The sequence below is a fragment of the Prionailurus viverrinus genome, chromosome A1, assembly GCF_022837055.1.
Source record: "Prionailurus viverrinus isolate Anna chromosome A1, UM_Priviv_1.0, whole genome shotgun sequence".
NCBI classification, from domain to species: Eukaryota; Metazoa; Chordata; class Mammalia; order Carnivora; family Felidae; genus Prionailurus; species Prionailurus viverrinus.
In genome coordinates, this window is record NC_062561.1 from 217,641,347 (window position 1) to 217,661,283 (window position 19,937).

A 19,937-nucleotide genomic window follows, 5' to 3' on the forward strand; every position below is an offset into this window, starting at 1 on the left:
TTATAAATTATTCTATATGGAAATAAGTCAGGATTCATGAGGTGCCAGGTCACTTTCTTCTTTTGAACATCCTGGGCTCAGGCAGATAGAAACCCCAGCACTTCATGGACCCCTGGCTTAGAAAGGCCTTTCTCAAAAAGTTCTAAATCCATCTCGAGTGTTTGCAATGAAGCAAAGACCTCCGGGACACCCAGGTGGGACAACCTGAGCTAAGAATTGGGTCTGTTTGGCCCTGAAGTCACCATTCTCCATTTTAGACCTCTCCCTGATACCGATACCTTTGCAAGTTTCATTTCCCTACCATTCCATGAAATTATAGAATAATCAGTCACATCCTCCTGTGCGGCCAGGGGTCACTCATCCCTTGACACTACAAAGTCTGCCTCTCACAACTTCTGCTCCTTCACTATGTACCTAAGTGCACCTCCTTTGTGGCCTTGTGTGGCTAGCGCTGTTATCCTCCCTGAGTTCTGAGTAAACAGTGAACGTGAGTAGTAAATTACTGTTGACCTCATTCTGGTGTTAGGTATCATGTGTTTGGCCATCCCCCATAACTCTAGGTGGGAATCCCTCCTTCACTGTAAAATAGCCATGGAAGCAATCTCAGTGTGGCTGCTTAGAGGTCAGTGAGCTTCCATTTTTGAAATTTCTGAGTATTTCAATAGAAGAGAGCTATTTCTGCTCTTGTCCTTGTTACATTAACTTAATTCTACTTGTCAAAATGTTATTACAAATTGCTAAAAGTCGTTTTCAAAAGCCACCTTAAAGATTTCTGCTCTTCATAGAGGCATTTATATACAAAAAATATATATACACAACAACAACAAATAAGGTAGATTAAAGATATAGTTGCTTAAAGATTATAAGGATGGATGGTCTGTCAGCTAGGTTGCTAATTCTTATTTTCTGGAATGAAATTTTAATCTCTTTAAAATTCTAAAAAAAAAAAAGAAAAAAAACTTCAGCATGTTAATAGGAATTCTTTCTACTCTCCGGAAGAAGCTATAAATTACATCAGACCAAAAAGAAAAAAAAAAAAAAAATAGTCCCAGACAAGGTTTGGGATAAGAGATTTTCTTCATCCACTCTTGATTGCATTCAATATAAGCACATATTTTAAAATTAAGTATTTTTTTTTCTGAATTTTCTACTCATGTGCCATATACTTGTCTCAATTTTTTTGCAAAGTCCTCACATTCACAACCAGACCAGATATAAACCATAGAATATTTGAATTCTTATTGCCAGGTAGCAGCTGTGATTCAGCACCATTTTTTTTTTTTCCTGTCACAGGTAATCTACATTTTTGTCTTTTATCTCTTTTTTGTGCCAAGAGACGTATATTCTAACTATTTCATCTAAATATTTACAAAGGAAAAAATAATGAGCAGGATTTGTGAAGAAATGAATTCAAACTCTTAGACTATTTCAAAAGCAAAACATTTACAAATCTGCTTGATTTCACTGAGAAAATCTGCATATATTTATTACTGTTTTGACAAACAATTTTGAAATCTTGAGAATATCTGTGCCTTTCCAAACTGAGTAAGATTAAGATTAAGATTAAGAAAGTACTTACGTGATTTTGAAAGTTATATATTAGAAAATTCAAGAATCTTATGCTTAAGATTTATTCAGTTGACAGTTTTAGATTCATTAGTTAAATGTTTCATTTACTAAAGCATTACCTAAGCCATATGGTGTATAAGATAAAATGCAAGGAAGTGACTTAAGAAAAAAACATACAGTAGGAAAATTATTAAAAAAGGTGTTCAAGATGGTGTTTCTCGTTAGAACTTTTGCCATTTGGGAAGAAACAGGCTTTTCTTCTGCCAGAGAGTCTCCTGCATTGTAGGATGTGTGGCATCTCTGGGTCTTTGTCACTAAGTTACAGTAGCAACTCACAATCGCTGAGACCACCAATAATTCTGTCACTTGATTACAACTGCCTCTGGTTGGTGTAACTCCCAGTAAAGACAGTTTGAGCTTCCATATAATCTATTCCAGAGTATATCATCTAGCAGACTCCTTTTCTTTTTTTTTTTCTTTTTTTTAATGTTTATTTATTTTTGAAAGAGAGACAGAGTGAGAGGCAGAGGGGCAGAGAGAGAAGGAGTCACAGAATCCAAAGCAGGCTCCAGGCTCCTAGCTGTCAGCTCAGAGCCCGACGCGGGGCTTGAACTCATGGAGTGTAAGATCATGACCTGAGCTGAAGTCGGACGCTTAACCGACTGAGCCACTGAAGCGCCCCTAGCAGACTCCTTTTCAATATTGCCGAGTGCTTTAGCTATTTCTCTGTTTTTCCTTTGGCCCCACTAAAGTGATGACTCTTCTAAAAGAGTTGAATTTCTCTCTCTTTCTCTCTCTTTTCCCCGTCTTCCTGGGGCTATGACCTATCCTCCAATGACCATGTACAGCAAGGAACCACATTCTCATGGATTTCAAGAAAACTCTTGGCTACTTGGAATTTAATTTAACACATTGCCCCAATATACCTATAAATCTTACAACATTATTTCTTTCTTCCTCAGCTCCCCCGTACTCCCACCTCATTCATTCTTCAGGCTTTAGTCAGGAAAACAGATATTACACTAGTTGTTTTAACAAAGTTCAGGTAAAGGATTTTTTGGACAGGTAATAGAGGGCTGAAAGACACAATATAGGGTTGGCACTAAGGTAGCAGAGAGACGATAACTGCAGGAAACATCTGTCACCAATGGGGTCGGAAGGAACAAATGGATGAAGAAGAAAGACCCCGAAGAGCTGAGGCTCAGAACCAGAAGGCAGGGCACTGACAAATTCCTGCTAGTGCCAGTGTGAAGCAGAACGTTGAGACATCCTCTTAAAAGTTCAGCTAACTCACCAGATAGGGTATGGAACATACATGTTGAAGTCATATGTAAGACATGATATGGTACAGATGTTAAACCAATATCTTGCTGAGAAGATTTGCAGCCAGAAATCAAGATATGATAGTAGGGTTGGCTTCTGTTACCATCGCTCTTAGTAACCAGTTGAAGAATTTGTTTCCCATCCTTTCTAGTCGATGAGGAATTGGTTATCCTAGTCTCCATGAGGTGGAGGAAGGGAATACTTTCTGTGAATTAAGGTATGAATGCTCTCAGTTCATGTGGACTCTTAATGATGATGGATCAGCAAGCAAGGAGCAAAGACATTGCTCTACTGGGGGGTAAACTTCCCGGAGTAGAGTGAGATGCTGGAGATGTTACTACCTAATGAAGACAGGAAAGAGGAAGTCTGGAACTAATAGAATTCACTGAGGTACCTATGGGTGTTTCCGTACTTGTAACAACTATCAACTGGCAGGCTCAGTGACCACGGCCTGACAAGGGTTAGGTAAGCAGATGGTCAGAACCATCAGGGATCCATGTCTACACCTTTCTACTCAACAGGAAAAGCAACCAGCTGAAGTGCTAGCCCGAAGTGAGGGTTACTAGAGAAGGAGATGGATATTTCCTACAACCTTGGGAGTAGTTGTTACAGTAGGGACCATAGCTTCTTCCACTTCTGATGTCACATCATTTAGGTATTAAGTTTAGCTGTAACTTCAAAGCATCCATAAGAGAAACAACTCAGTGTAAAACATAGGCAGATTTGAAGGAATGGGCTATAGAAAATTGTGGATGCATTTCTCCATATCTTCTTGATCCCCTCTGAAGCCAGTTGTAGCTACAGAAGACATTTTCTATGCACACGTAAGATATCTGACCTCCAGCCCCTGTATCACTCTGTTTGTTTGACAGAAGGCTTTCTATAGTGCTATGGGAGTTAGTAGATCTATGAGTATTGGGATTCAAATCTTGGGACTAGGGTCCCCGCCACCTGGGGTCGGTGCCTCTGATGAAGTTTAATGGGACTGGTTATAGCAGGGCAGAATCAGTTCTGACTGAAGTCCATTGATATGGTTATTGCTGCAATGGCAATGAGAATGTAAAGGAGCACTTGGATATTCCTCCTGCAGCATGCAGCTGGCCCCCTGGGTGTTCCTATTGGAAGAACTAAAGTAGTAACAGGATGACAAAGGAAAGAGACACTGGCAGAGTCCCCATACTGGTAGCACAAAATAAATAAAGAAGGGTGAGTTTTAACACAATATCTTAAAGTTATATATTTGAATAGTCTCCTGATTTATTTCTTAGGACTCTGATTTTATTTATTTATTTTTTTTTTATTGCTAAAATGTTTGGTAATCTATGGTAAGTTATAGCTAATGAGAAACCTTCGAGAAATGTTTGTGTTTTCCTTTGAGAATACTGTTTTCACCTACTTAGGCTGTGATAACTAAGTAACATGAACTGGGTAGCTTAAGCCCTCTTTTCGCCACATCCTCAGGACAAAGAGAGGAAGCTCTGGTGTCTCTTGCTCTCCTCATGAGGTCGCTTAATTCCACCATCATGGCTCCACATTCACAATCTCACCTAAACCTAATTATTTCCCAAAGATATTACCTCCAAATACCATTATATTGGGGTTAGGGTTTCAATATATGAATGGGGGAGCATAAACATTCAGTCCATAAAAAAAATAGCACAAAATATCTATATGATTTCATTCATTTGCAGAATTTAAGAAACAAAACTGATGAAAATGGGGAAGGGAAGCAAAAATAAGATAGAAACAGAGAGAGGGAAACCATTAGAGACTCTTAAATACAGAGAACAAACTGAGGGTTGATGGAGGGGTGTTGGGTGAGGGGGTGGGTTAAATGAGTGATGGGCATTAGGAGGGCACTTGTTGGGATGAGTACTGGATGTTATATGTAAGTAGTGAATCACTAAATTCTATTCCTGAAGTCATCCTTACACTATATGTTAACTAATTTGGATTTAAATGTAAAAAATAATAAAAAAAAAAAAACAGAAGAAAGAAAAGAGGAGATGGTAGTTGGGTTTTTTTATGTTGCAGAATGCTGACATGACAGATGTCCCTAAAAGTGGACTTTTCTTGTTCTTCTTAGCAACTCACAGCGGTACATGATTTTGACACCTAGTAAGAATTCTCATTTCAAGGTCATGCAGACTTCACTATAAGTAAATTTAAAATCTGTTTTATTTGCTTTTTTGTATAGTGGTAAGTCTTTTCTAATCAATTCCTCTCATTTCAGAAGAAAGTCTCTCTAGGTTTTGTGTTAAATCAATATATAGAAACTTGTAAATACAGTGTTAATAAATATAGTGCTAACAGTTTACAATACAATTCACTCAAGTAGATGGTGGCAGGGGACATCTTGTGGTCAAAACAGCAAGTGAACTTCTTTGAACTAAATTAAGAACTAGCAGAAGACAATCACTTTATATGAAAAAGAAAATAGAAGAAAGACAGATGTAAGACACAATAGATCTAAAACTAAAGCAAGTATAGTGTAATTATTACCTATAAGAAAACCTATCAGAATTGACCTAGCAATCAAAATGTGAAAAGAAAAACACAATTACAAAAAAATGAAACAAAGTCTTTTAATCTAAAATATCCCTAGTCAACGTAAAGTTATTCAAGTGTACTAGTTTCTATTGAGTTTTAAATTCCAATCAATCATTGAATCTGTTCAGTTCCTTTCATATTTCCTTTCAATATTATACTTTAAGAATAAAAAAATAGACAAAAAAGTTAAAAAAAGAAATAGAATGATCATGGTTTTTAATTTGCCTCGTAGTTTAAGTAATTTTTTGTTATATTTACTTCTGTCCATTTATATCTTTCTGTCCTTTATTTACTTATGTAATTACATTGCTGAACCATTTCACATTTTCTGCACATTGGACATATAAAACTTTAGTTATGTATCTTCTAAGTATATTTCCTATCTACAATTGATGCTATTATTATATGCAAAACATTTTTAAATGGTATCATTTAAATTCCATTCCATATTTAAATGTTCCCCACTTCCTCAAAATTTGTCATTATAGTCAATTGGTTTACAAACCAGGATTCTATCAAAATGAAAGTATTGACAAAAGTTTCTTTTATTTCTTCAGTCTACTACCTTTTTCCCTTCTCCTTTTTAGCTTTTTGAAATATTTCTCCACAATATTTGCGGTGAAAATTTCAAACCAACAGCAATTTTAGAAGTACTTTCACAGTGACTATTATACTTATCACCTATATTGTTTCATTAATATTTCACTTCATTAATCACATATTTACTCATAACTTCATTTCTATGTCTATCCTCATTCCACCATAATTGACATTGGCTAATTGCTTTACCTTTGAGAATGGCCCTAAAATCTATAAAAATGTGCAGATGGGCTGATGCTTGGCCAGAACATCATCCAGTGCTAGGATGACCGACAGAAGTTTAGTCAATTGTGATGACCCTTGGGTCTTATTATTATAATTTTTTAAATCAGGATTTTCTAGTTGTTAATGGATGGAAAACAGTAACTTCCCACTATGCTCCATGATGTGTGATAAGGGTTATGCCTTTTGCAAATTATACAAACTCCATTCACCATTTACTCAGTTGATCTTAGAAGGCTCCCTCACTAGCCAAGAGGTCTGGGAAAGGAGTGTCTTCCTCTAGCAACATGACATCTGTCGAGGACAGTGGCAACTACCCCTTTTTGCAGGTGGAATTTATAAGAGGTTCCGTGTTTACCTCCTTCCTGTAGCGAAGATACTTCAATAGCTGTGCTGAATTTGTGTGTTGTGGCTTCCATGACCCAAGATATAGTGGGTAACTTGGTATGAAGATTCAGGAATTGTCACCCTAATGACATTTTGTGGGACCAAGAGCCACGAGGTGCAGTTTCTTCCATCACAAATCTATGGCAACCTATGGCCATAAACTAAAGGCTAAAGACTCAAACAGCCAGGAGATAAAGTTTTTAAAGTGTCTACAGTGAAAAGAGTCTTTGTTAGAATTAAGGGGATTGTCTGTTGAATTGAAATTTGTATAGATAGTATACCTTTTATTGAAGGGAATTTCATTCAATATGGGCTAATTTTCCAGTAATAGAATAAGTTTTCTTCAGTAAAATGTGTCTAAAAAAATCCTAAAAGATAGTGGGATTGTTTTAGGTCTTGAGAGGGTCATTCTTGGTAATGTCAGGAATGGATGGCCTTTAGTTTATCATGTAGTTTTCAGAAATTTAAACGTGGTAGTGAGTCTTTGCTTGGTGAAAGACAATGCTAATCTCTTTTTTGGTGAGCTCCTTTGTAAATATTTTTATGTTCTGAATATGTCAAATTAACTTCCTCAGAGGGGAATGTCTTCAGTAGAAGTTTATAGTTGTACTTCTGGTTAGAAATTAGATGTGGGTAAGAAACTGCCTGCAAAACTTGCATGAACTGCCAAAGCTATCAGGGTACCCTATAGATAGTCTCATAAAGTGTATGTTGTCTCTTCATCTCAGTAGATGTTGAAAGAGGTTTTGAAGAGAATATATTAGTTCAAACTCTGAGAGCAAAATATTTACTAGTTGCTCATTGGATAGAGTCAGTAGTCTCATAATATTGGTCAGTGTGTGGGGCCAAGACATTAAGTGGCATTGAGGTTGTGGTGATGCATGTGAGGTCCCATTCATTCTTTTCAAGTTTAAGAACCGGCCAGCTAGGACTGTAAATGAAAAAGCAGTGGGAATAATTACAGAATCATGGAATAGGTCTTGTATAATGATTTTTAATCTTTGATTGGATTTGCATTGTTTTGGATTCACTATTTTGTCTGTGGGAGAAAATCTATGGGTTCTTATGCTGTAAAAACAATTTTCAAGTGCCCAAGGCTTAATTTAATGTACTGCTCATTAGATGAGAGTGCCCAAGTGCACTGTGGGATGGATGTTTGAGGGCAATGGGTGCTATGACTATGGGCAGTTTAGGTAAGCTAATAGTTAAAATAGCTGAGGTGAGGCATGCCTATTTGTCCTCTATTTTATGTTCAGTAACTTCCCTAGGATTATAGCAGTACCTTGTTTAAGTTTAGTGGGCTAGTCAGGTATAAATTAAATTTGAGCCCCTGTATTGATTAAGGCCGTGAAGTCTTGACAATTCTGCTTTTCAGCAGATGTTAACGTTAAATCAGAATCTATGTTTTCAAAGTGGGAAAACTGATTTGTGCCTTTTGATCTGTTTATTGTATAAATTAATTTAGTAAGTCTTGGATTTCTTTGTGTCACACTGGATGGAATTCCTTTCTTCTTCCTTTCTTTCCTCTCTCCCTTCCTTCTTCCCTTTCTTCCTTCCTTCTTTCTTTCTTTCTTTCTTTCTTTCTTTCTTTCTTTCTTTCTTTCTCTTACTCTTTCTTTCTTTCGTCTCTCATTTCTTTAGTTCCTTTCACTTGCTCATATTTATGTCTCTTCTTCCAGAGAGGCTCAAATCGGGATCATCAAGTTAAATGCCTCCCTCATGGTAATTACTGAATTATCTCCTTAGCTCTGCCGCAGGGGTACCATGAGTGTTTTTCCTTATAACTCTGAGAATTAGTTTATTTTTTGGTGACAAAGACATAGGTAGCAGTGGCAATAACAAAATTCTTTTGAAGGACCCTAGTGAGCCGTCTGCTTTTAGAAATGTGGATCTTGCAGTTTGAACAGTGGCTGTTTTTCCTTGACAAATGCAACTCTCTCATGGGTCCATATATCACACATGGTATACATCCATCATCTGAGTGCTCTTTAGAATGGCCAGCCAACCAGATTGAGGTACACCAACGATTGGCACAGAGTAAGAATTATTCCTCTGCGTCTAATGTCAGGCATAGCATATGCTGGAATGACACACAATTCCATTAAAGATATACAGATAGTTATGGGCCAAAGCATACAACCCAGGTTCACTGTAAGGAGGGCCTCAATCCAGTAAGCCTGTCTCTAAATAGCAATCATCAAAACTTGTAACTTAGATGGGTAATATGTGTAACAGAGGCTGGGTCATACTCAACAAATATAGCACAGGACAGCATACCTCAAAGTGTAAGTGAGCTAGGAAGCAGCAGCTCAAAGTACGTGCATTGAGCAGGCATCAAAGCCAGTTAGGAAGCCAAAACAAGAGAAGAAAGATCACAGGTGATGGTGGTCATCATCTATACACCCTGATCACTGTGCCACTTGTTGCAGCCACTATGAATAGATAGGATGGACCCCATTCAAAATGGGTTCAAGGACCCCTGGGTGGCTCAGTCAGTTTAGCCGCGGACCTTGGCTCAAGTCATGATCTCATGGTTAATGAGTTCGAGCCCTGCGTCAGGCTCTGCGCTGACAGCTTGGAGCCTGGAGGCTGCTTTGGATTCTGTGTCTCCCTCTCTCTTTGTCCCTCCCCCACTTGTGCTCTATGTCTCTCAAAAATAAATAAACTTAAAAAAAAATTAAAAATGGGTTCATACCTCAAGATTGATGACACCACCTACACAGCGAGAGTACAAAACATTTTTAAGTCACATATTGAGACTTTCTGAAGACAGCAGAAGGATTCACAGGTAGGTCCAAAAATGGATTGTGAGAGTAGAGAAAGAAGATTGGTTTGGAGTTTTTACTGTTGTTGGAGAATGGGTCCACAGTGAGGATTCTCACATGGGCAGGGATTTGCAAGGTTTGAAACTCCCACAAGTAACAAAGGAGGTAGCATCCAAGTTTTTTTGTTTTTTGTTTTTTGGTTTTTTTTTTTTTTTTTTTTTTAGCTCCTCCAGATGTGGGCTAGTAGAGATATCAGCACAGAGCCCGACGCAGGGCTCGAACTCACAGACCGCTAGATCATGACCTGAGCCGAAGTCGGATGCTCAACCGACTGAACCACCCAGGCTCCTCAAATTTGTATATATGGTAAAAAAAAATTCTATATTATTACCTTACTTAAGGAATTAACTATAGTAAAATAAACACAAATATTTTATATCTATACATGATATATTTAGAAATATAAAAACATATACAAAACCTATTTAGAAGTTTTTAGAAGTTAACATTCATGTATATATATATATATATATATATATATATATATACATACATACATATTGGCTCATTTTAATCAGTGTTAATGATCCTTGTACCTTGTAATACCTGTATTCTTATTCTAAAGTGCTCAATATTAAATTAAATTATTCATTCACTTCCTCTAAACATACAATGACATACTGCCTAACTTAATATGTCTTTTTATTAGTTCAATAAAATAGTTCAATATCTTAACATGTTCAATTAAGAAACAGTTGCATTCATTCACAAAGGTACATTAAGTTTAACTGTGAATTCAAACCCTACTTGATCTTCTAACCACAAAGCATAAAAGTAAAATCCACAGACGTACAGTACATAAATAATTTCCATCAAGTGATTCTTTAGTATTCAAACCTGTTGATGAAATACACCACAAAAATAATGAAATCTAAACTGAGTCGGTTAAATAGCCTTTGTATTTTCTGTGTTCAAGGCATTTTCATATCTAGGAAGAGATCAGCTTTCACTTTCTAAATTTTAATTCTGATTGTAATTCAAAGTGAGTATTTCCACTTGTTACTTTATATTGTGTAAAACTATGTGCCCGATTTGGTAGCCATTAGCCACATGTGGTCTCAGATGCAAATTAATACCATGTTAAACATTCGCTGTAGTCACACTAGGTGCATATCAAAGGTTTACCAAGTGGCTAGTAACTACCTTATTGGACCCAGCAAAAAAAAAAAAAAAAGGTAAAATTAGAACATCATTTCAGAAACTTTTACTGCACATTAATGCTATGAGAGATGCAAGATGTAAAATGGGCACAGTATATAAGGAATTGTACATAATGTTTTAGAACCATTGCTGAATATTCAAATACTTAGCTTGTGGATTAAATAGTTCTTCAATCATGTGTACCCTGAAGTTGTTAGAACAGTATCACATACTCTTTAAAGTCTATGTTTTTCATAGTATCTGATTTATTTGACATCTTTTTAAAACAGCATTTTGGATATTTCATTGATTAATTTGCATTCAGTAAGAAAATTCAGAAAACATGGAATGCTATGAAGAAATCATCCCCAAAGTCCCTGTAATATAAACAGTCAATATTAATTCATTGAAGTATTTTTTTCTAGAATTTTGTTTTTTCTAGACATAATTTAAAGATAATTACTAATATGTCTCTTACTGAATGAAAACTTTCAAATATATTTTTTTTACTCAGCAATATATAAATTCCAGATTACCTCATATTTTCTCAAAAAAAAAAGTTACTCTTACCTGTCTTACATAGTGATTGTCATACTGTATATATAAGGGTTCGAAGCAGATTTTTTATTTATAAGTCTAATATAATAATTTTCTAACAAAAGTAATTTTTATAAACCCCCAATTAAGCTGTGATCGCTGTGATTATAAAACAATGGAATATTAGAATACACTAACACTTACACTGAGAAATATAATTCCTAGTCTGATTTTATCTGTTCATGTATCCTTGGAGGGATGTTTTTTTTTAAAGCAATGACTTCTCTCTTTAAATCTGTTCTGCTTGAGAGATTAGTTCCTGGTCTTAGTATGTGATTTGCTATTCATCTTTAAGAATGTGCTAAAAGTTAAAAGCAGCAATTTTAACATTATGTCCCAAAAGCAAGAGGGATTACTACTTTTATATGAAAGGATGAAATGTTACAACAGGATTACTATACCCATTAGTGAGAGATAAATTCTGGATGTGGCTGAGGAGGACTTTAACCATTCTTCATCTTTCACCGATTAACTATTTTGGAGGGATACAACATGAGACATATGAATTGCAGAGAGGAAAGCAAAATCAAGTCTCAATACTGTGTTCACAAAGTAATGTATAGCTCTCTCTCTACTTCTAGAACACAGACCAATATCATAATCCAGGTCTATTATATTTTCTACAAAACTGGGCACACATTAGTTTGATTTTCCTGAGAAGCCGTCCTGAAAGAAAGACTTTGTTAGAGGTGGTTTGGGGGATGTAGGCGAGAGAGTAGTAAAATGTGACAGAGCAAAGAGAGAAATAGTTTATAAAGTATGGTTTTAAGAGTAGGTTATGAGATGGGCAATTGAAACTCAATCTTCTTGGAAGTACTGGAGAAGCACCTCTGAATTGCTCTAAGGGAAGAAGAGGAGATAAGGTTATTTAGCTTCTGGCTTCTGTTCCTCATGAATTGAGAGCTGGGTACAAATGCCTTAAATCTAATGCATTCTACTGCTGTCCAACTGGTGAACCTAGCTAACTTCCATGATGGTATAAGAAGCCCTTGACTGGGGAGGCAGGGAGACATGTGTGAAGGAAGAAAGATGTCAGTGTTGAAGGAAAATGTCTCCTGAAGCTTCAACAGGACTCAGAAGTGGCTGAAACAATGCAAAACAAGTGTATCTACATTGACTTTGATAATCCACCCACTGCAGCCTTCAAATTTGCCCATGACCTACACTGAGTTCTCTCTATAATGGGGGTTTAAAGTGATGGCTAGCCATAGTGACACTTGAAGGCAACTCCAAAGACTAGAATCCCTGTGCAGCAACTACACCCAAGGTTTTCATTAATTTTATATCATTTCTCAATCAATTGTAGCCCTTGCCTTTGGCTAGCATTTCGGTGGGTTGGTTTTTTTTTTTACTAAATTTAGAAACACCCAGAAGTACTCCAAGGAATCCTTTGAGTTCCAGACTTACTCTTCCCTTCTCCCTAACATCCACAGAGTCTCAATAATCATGAAATTCACTTATCAATAGAGTAAATAGAGTAATGCCTTTCTTTAGCTTGCTGATATGCCAACATTTGGAGACCAAAATGACCTGGAAGCATCCATAAAATTTAGTCCATTGGAAGGTATTTTCTTCCTTTAGCCAATCTACCCATAAATGCTAGAATCACTAATCCCTCAGACTGGAAGGAATGGAAATCAACTTTTGTAATTAGTCGCTGAGAGTGATGGTCATAGGACTCAATGCAAGCATCACCTCCTGGTTATCGGATGTAAGTGTTCTAGCTACTGAGATCTCAGATAGATATAATGATAATTGGAACACAAATATAACATCACATCCTACCACAACACTTCATCTACACAGTGCGTCATTCCCATTCATGGATTTAGGTGAACTTTTAAAAGAATCTACCAATGCTTTATGGGCTTGCAGGTGTTACGGTTTTAAGTAGAATCAGAGGATACCATAGTCCAATTCAATTATTGTTACATCTCTGTCACTGTAGAATAGAACCTTTTTTCTACACTTGATCTTAGCCAAAAGGCCGAGAAGTGATAGAACCTTTGTTCTAAAGGGATGTTACATGAGATCTCATATTGTCATATCAGACACTTCGTCATCTCTGATAGCAATTTTGCAGAAGCACAGGGTGCAAAATTACCAAAAGCAGGAAAGACAATTCCATGTACAAAATAAATGTCAATCTGAGTGACAAAAACTTGCTACCTCCTCTATGATGGAAAGTGCCGTGTCTGATATAACCAAATTGACAAGCGGTTGACTAGTCTCCTAAAAGAATCATATCGTAAATGCTCAGTGATGGCTTTTGAAGCTGATAGAAGCAAACATGTGGCAGCTTCCATCTGTAAGACAAGCCATAATAAGAAAGAATCCATGTGGTTGTACCTGTCTAGTTTACATCCATGTTACCATGGCTATTCTATGCATGAGACTAGTTTTCAAACACTGCAGTGGGGTAAGTTAAAAAAAAAAAAAGGTTTATATCCACCAGATGGGTCATGCCATCTACCTGGGTTTTTGGTGTCATCATTGCAGTGGATGCCATTATAATAAAGATATTCACACTTTGGACCTACTCATATAGTTACTTGCATCTGCTTCTTCCCTTGGCTCATTGATTAGGTTATTTCGTTTTGTTCTTTTGAAGCTAGTGACCACCAATTACATCATTGACCATGCCTGAGAATCTATGTAAGCCTTGCAGAGTACTTCTAGTACACAAAGTTGACGACTAAGTGGACCGTTTATAGCACTGAGAATATTTCTCCTCACTTTTTTTTTTTAAATTTCAGAACCATCCCTAAATGGTACTTCTGGTTGACAGCAGTTCATGTTCAGCTATTAAGAACATATCAGGCCAACTAATTTGGAAACTGATTTTTTCTTCTTCATCGTACCTGGTTGGGCCAAATACTGAAATGTATCATTTCTGTTTTGTGAAGCATTCCTGACCGTCTTATAATATGTCTTATAGATATTACAAGAGTCAACTCATGATGGGAATATCTGATTTTATAGTTACTTGGCGCTCCATAATCAGGGCCTCAGATTCTACAAGGTTCTAGAAACACACCAAGAGTTTATTTTCCGATACTGAGTAGTTCTCTTCTGCGGAAAGCATGGCTTTATTCTGGATTTATATGAGACTGCACCATGACTCACCTAAAAAGGTATTGTCTCACAGATATCTTTATCTACCTTGGGTACCTATAGTCTACTTGTGCTCGATAGGTCATGTGGCCTGAGTTAAATATCAATTTACACTAGACCCTGGCTCTTCTAGAGAGACAGCTTTTATTCTAGGACCAAGTTAAATACGGAATGCCTCCAAGTGACTTGTTAAATTGTTTGGAACAATATTTCCAACTGTGATATATAATACCCCCCAAATTTGCAGGTGTCACCAATTCTGAGTCCTTTTCTTAGAAGTCAGATGTACAAGATGGGATATTTTCAGGATACACCTCGTACTGGACCCCGGAAATCTTTGCCAATGTAGCAGACTGCTGACACTGAATTTTCTCTCATTGTTTATTTAGCGTGTTTGTGTTTAAACATGCCACTTCCTGGTTTTCATGCCTGGTTAGCAAGACAGATTTCATAAAATGGACTTTTATGTTGTTTCACAGAATAACAAGGTGGTTGTGGTCCCTTCATATTATATATTGAGATGGAGATCATAGGAGATAACTTTAGCCTGAGCCAAGAAATCCCTTGTGAATGTGAACTTTTTGACTTTTCCGATGGGGATAGAAAAGAAGCAAATTAGCAAATCATTGTCTGATTGCCAAATGCTAGAAGCTGTGTTAATCTGTTTATTTAAGATCCCATGTTTGAAAAAAAACAGCTACAACTGGGGAGTAATTAGACAAATTTACAATAGTCCATTGCCATTCAGCCTGATCCATGTAATGTTTTCAGGGGGCCTACTGGTGAACTGAATCTTAATTTCACGTAAACCATCAGCCTTGTACCCTTTAAATATTTGAAAGTAGCAATAATTTTTGCTGTCTCCTCTAGTATATGGCTGAGTTGTGGTGATTTCAGGAACTTTCAATTAATTTTCTTAGCATAATGACACTTTCTCCACAGTTAGAGAAATAATGTGATAGTGCTATGATCTACTGCAAATTATGATTCAACTCAGAAGCCAATGAAATGACTAGAATGAATCCATGAATCCATTGGACTCCTTGTGAGGTGACATAAGACAGGGTAATTTTTACTCAATTATTTATTAGGCCCCCACGATCAATAAACATATTAGCATTTTGAGTTCCTTTAATTCTGAGTCAGGTCAAAATTTATCTTCAATAAGTGTTGATAGATATGGGTATTTGTTTTCCAATTGTACAGTTGCTCTGATAAATATTCTTGGGTGTCTTTGGGGAAAAGAGACATGTACATGTGGTAGTGCCATTAGGTCTTTCCTAAAAGGAAACCGGTCTTCCTTTCAGTTGTTCCGCTCTGGGTCTGAAAATTCTAATTCTGGAAACTAAGCCAAGGATCATAACTTTCAATTAAATCAGATGACATCTACTTCGTGCTTTCCAGGTCTTGCACATTTTGGTTATGTGAAATAAGGAACACCCATGTTGCCAACTCATAATATTGACTAAAAAATGCTATGCTCTATTTACCTGTACCATACATTCTTATGTATCAAAGCTCCCATGTATTCCAAGTGCTAGAAATGGCGAATAAGCCAATTAATTCTATTTTTCATCTTCTTTATTCTAATCGACCACAGGTGGGAGACTCAGTAATTGTTATTCTATGGAATGTCACTTAACACCAATAGTGGGGTTCATGTTGTTATTTGTATGTTGGGGGAGGCCATTTCTAATGTCACTTGGAACATCTAAAATCTAAAGCTATTTCTGGCACCCACTCCCTTGGTTTTGGTTCCTTCAAGGGCAGAACCTGAGACAAGGAATTCAGTGTAGGTAGTATATTTGAGAGGTAACCTTAAAAAACTCGTGTGAGAGAGAGGAAGAAGTTTGACAAGCAAGCAAGAATTTCATGTATTTATACCTTAATAAAAAGATTGCTGACATTGACAACCGTGGCTAACTCCATTGGGAGCCCTACAAGGAGCCATGAAGAATGAACTTCAGGATTGTTTCAATAACAAGTTCATAGGGATTTTTATTTATTACTTTCCATCCCCTAGTGTTTGATGGCTGTCCAGGTATTAAATCTCTGACATTTCTGGAATATCCTGCACAAGGGATGAGCAAACTCAGAGAGATGCAGAAACTAGAGGTGGTAAACTGTCAGCTTCAATAGAAACTCTCCATCACAGATGAGTTAGGAGGAAAATATACGTCTAAACAGCACCTTGCAGTGAGGGATTCGGGAAAAACTAGCGTTGTCTACAGTGATTACAATTAAGTACACATACCATACTCCTGAGTCTTTGTTGCCGAAGTAGGAGATGACTGTAGCTAATTTCCACAAAAATAGGAATTTGACTGTAGATAGTAACTCAAATCACTAAAGTGGAGAAACAAATAGGTTTAGTCATTGGGATGGATAGACTCCAGAACCGCTTCCATTCTTCTCTCTCTCCTTCACTCTATAACATAACAGAACAAATTCTGCTGACTGCAATATCCAGCACTCCTTCCACTCTGGCTTCTGGTTTAGTTAGATGGTACAGAGAGGAAAGAGAAGTAAGGTTTATTTGCCTTTTTAGTTCACAGCTCTCCCAAGGCTTGATTTTGCCTGTGTTCCTCTTCCTGAGGTCACAGCGTAGGTCGGATAGCATCTCACACCCCCAATCTGTAGCTCTTGTAATGTGCGCAAAAGAGCTTTCTCCCTCTATTCATCAGGGTTCTCCAGGGAAACACAACCAATAGTTCAGATATATACATGATACAAGATAGATAGCAGGATAGAAAGATAGATAGATGTATCTGCATATATGCATGTATTTCTCTCTATATCCCCATCTATACATTTAAAAATGGGAAAAATGGACAAGTAGAATAAAAGTTTATACCAGTAAAAATGAAAACAACTCAAATGTCTATCAAACTAGAATGGATAGATAGATTTCATGCCAATTAGTATTTGTTATGTTCCAAAGTCCAATTTGCCAAATGTTTTCTTAGCAACTGACTACTACTCCTGTTTCATTTGCATGAAGGCAAAGTTTCTTGAAACTCATAGGTAACAGGAGAGGTTAGTGAACATGTTTGCACATACCCTGATGGATAGATCCTGGCTATTGACTGAGTTATATTTCATCAGTTGCTCCCATTTGAATCTGTGAATTTTAACATAGTGATGAAAAGCCTTGCCATTTAGAATTCATTCCAAGCACTGATTGGAAATTCGTTCCAAAGTCTTTTCATGAAAATACACACTCAGGTAAGTGTAGGAAAGAGTGACCAATCAATGAATGTTGATGCAAAATTACTTATTCCGTCAATCTGGGCCCAATCAAGAGACAGAAACAACACAGTAATTTGAAGAGAAAAAGTTTAATATAAATAACTATAATGAAACAAGATACTAAGTTAATGAGGGAATTGGCTACTAAGAAGTAAAGAGAACTCTAAAGAATATAGGAACAACAGATATAAAGAGCAGCTATTACACAGAAGAAAAGCCTCATTTCTGGGGATGAGATTCAGGTTCTTTTGGAAAGGAACACTTCTCTGGTTCTGGGAGGACAAAGAATCTCCTCTGGTGCCGTGCCAATGGAACTTGCTGGAAGTTTTTCCTCCCAAACTTGCCAGAAATCTGCTCTCAAGTGTTCAAGAAACACTGTTCATTGGAGGTTTCCCCAGTGGCACTCTGCCGTAATATCACCCAAACTGGGGTGCAGGGGAATCTGCCGGCTCCTGGGTTTTGTTGGCTGTCGTGCAAGCCAGGAGCCGAGCACTGGAGAAGCTGCTGTTACTGCAGGGGCTGGCTGGAAGCATCCACCACCAAACTACCTGAATCAGGCTGCTGGCATTGACTGCTGCCCATTGGGACTGTGGGGTGCAAAGCACTGCGGGACTCATGCCCTGTTGGACCTGTAGGCTTTGACGAAGCAGGTTGAAGAGGAGCCACGCATGCTGTTCCCAAGTGAGTCCACCAGAGCCAGGAAGCGAAAGTCTTTTCTGCTAGGCGTCATAGCTCACGAGTGCTCTCCACTGACACAAAATCATTGTCAGCTGGCAAAGAAAAAATATTTAAAGGGTCAAATTCACTTTAACAGAGCAGGCAAAAAGAGTAAATTTGGAGCAAAGACGCAACAAATTGATAACCAACACACATCCATATAAAAAATGAAATTAGATACGTTTAGCTCTTTTTGAAATATTTTATATCAGCACAAATCATCCATATGGTCCTTCCCCAAAACTAAAACTTTTCAATGCATTATAAAAATCATGGTTAATTTTGTGCACCTAAATGAGACAGGAAAAAAAAAAACTACCAGAAATTAAATGGAATACCTTTTCAAATAGGACAATGGTAGTATTTAATTTTAAGAGGTATTAATGAATTCCACCTAAAGAGATACTCCTACTGATCTTAAAATTAAACAAGTGAAGACAATTTGTTATATAACTTCAAGAACTGCATCTCCTTAACCAGTACCTTCTTAGTCCTTGACAGAGTTTTATATTTGAAGAGATTGATGTATTTTGACACCTTTCAAATATTTGAAGGCATTTACTAAATATAATGTGGCAAAGGGTACTTGTCACAATTATTTCGGAGTTAAATCAGGAACACTGATTCTCCTCCAATCAAATTAGATTAACAGAGGCTACTAAGTCCAATAGGTAGTAAATCCGATAGTCAGGCATGATCACTGACAAATAAGTCCATACGGGCAGAAAATACTGACAAACATCTCTGTAGGAGGGATGCCAGCTTTTTTGGTTTTGTATTTACTTGTTTTTTGGTATGTATAAAAGATAAGTTTGGTCTTTTATATACAAGTAGTAGTGTTGAAGTACATGATCATTTTATAAATGGTATAAGCTTTTAAATCCGTGCGTGTTTTAATAGGAAAAACATAGCAAATGCAATTTTATTTTATATTTGCCAAAGAAACATGCCAGTTCTACTGTAGCCTCAGATATTTTACTGCAGACATTTACATTTTCCATGAAAATTTACCTTCTTATGAAAGGAACAGTCAGTGGCTCCCAAACTTTGGCATTCATCACAATTTATTGCATGCCTTGGAAGGCCATAGAATTATGTTACAAGAAATAGATATTAACAGAATAAAGATATTAACATATATCTTTGTAGATGTTTTGCCCTGAGTTATAGACTGATACATGGTGAAAGTGAATTTATATGTAATCTAAAACAACTTTCCTGGCAGCTTCCTTAGTTGAACAAATCCAACTTTTGACTTCAACAACTACCTTAGTCTGAAAATGCTCTAAATAGTATTCATATTACCTAACAATTAAAATAATATTGTGATATAACTAGAGTGGCCGTATATCAGATTGTTCAAATGAGGTTTTGTTGTTGTTGTTCTATGTGTGGTTGTGCGTTCTATAGTGTCTCTATGGAGACACTATAATTTAATCTTGACAGTATAAATTAGGACTTCCTTACATGTACACTCATTCTGGTTCTTTATTCTATTGATAGGAACCCTCTATTTTTGTTTTTGTTTGGCTATTTTTGTTTTTTATTGTTTCTAAGATTAGGTATGTTTTATTTTATTTATTTAATTATTATTATTATATTTTTTGAGAGAGAGAGATTTAGAGAGTGCGCATGAGCTGGAGG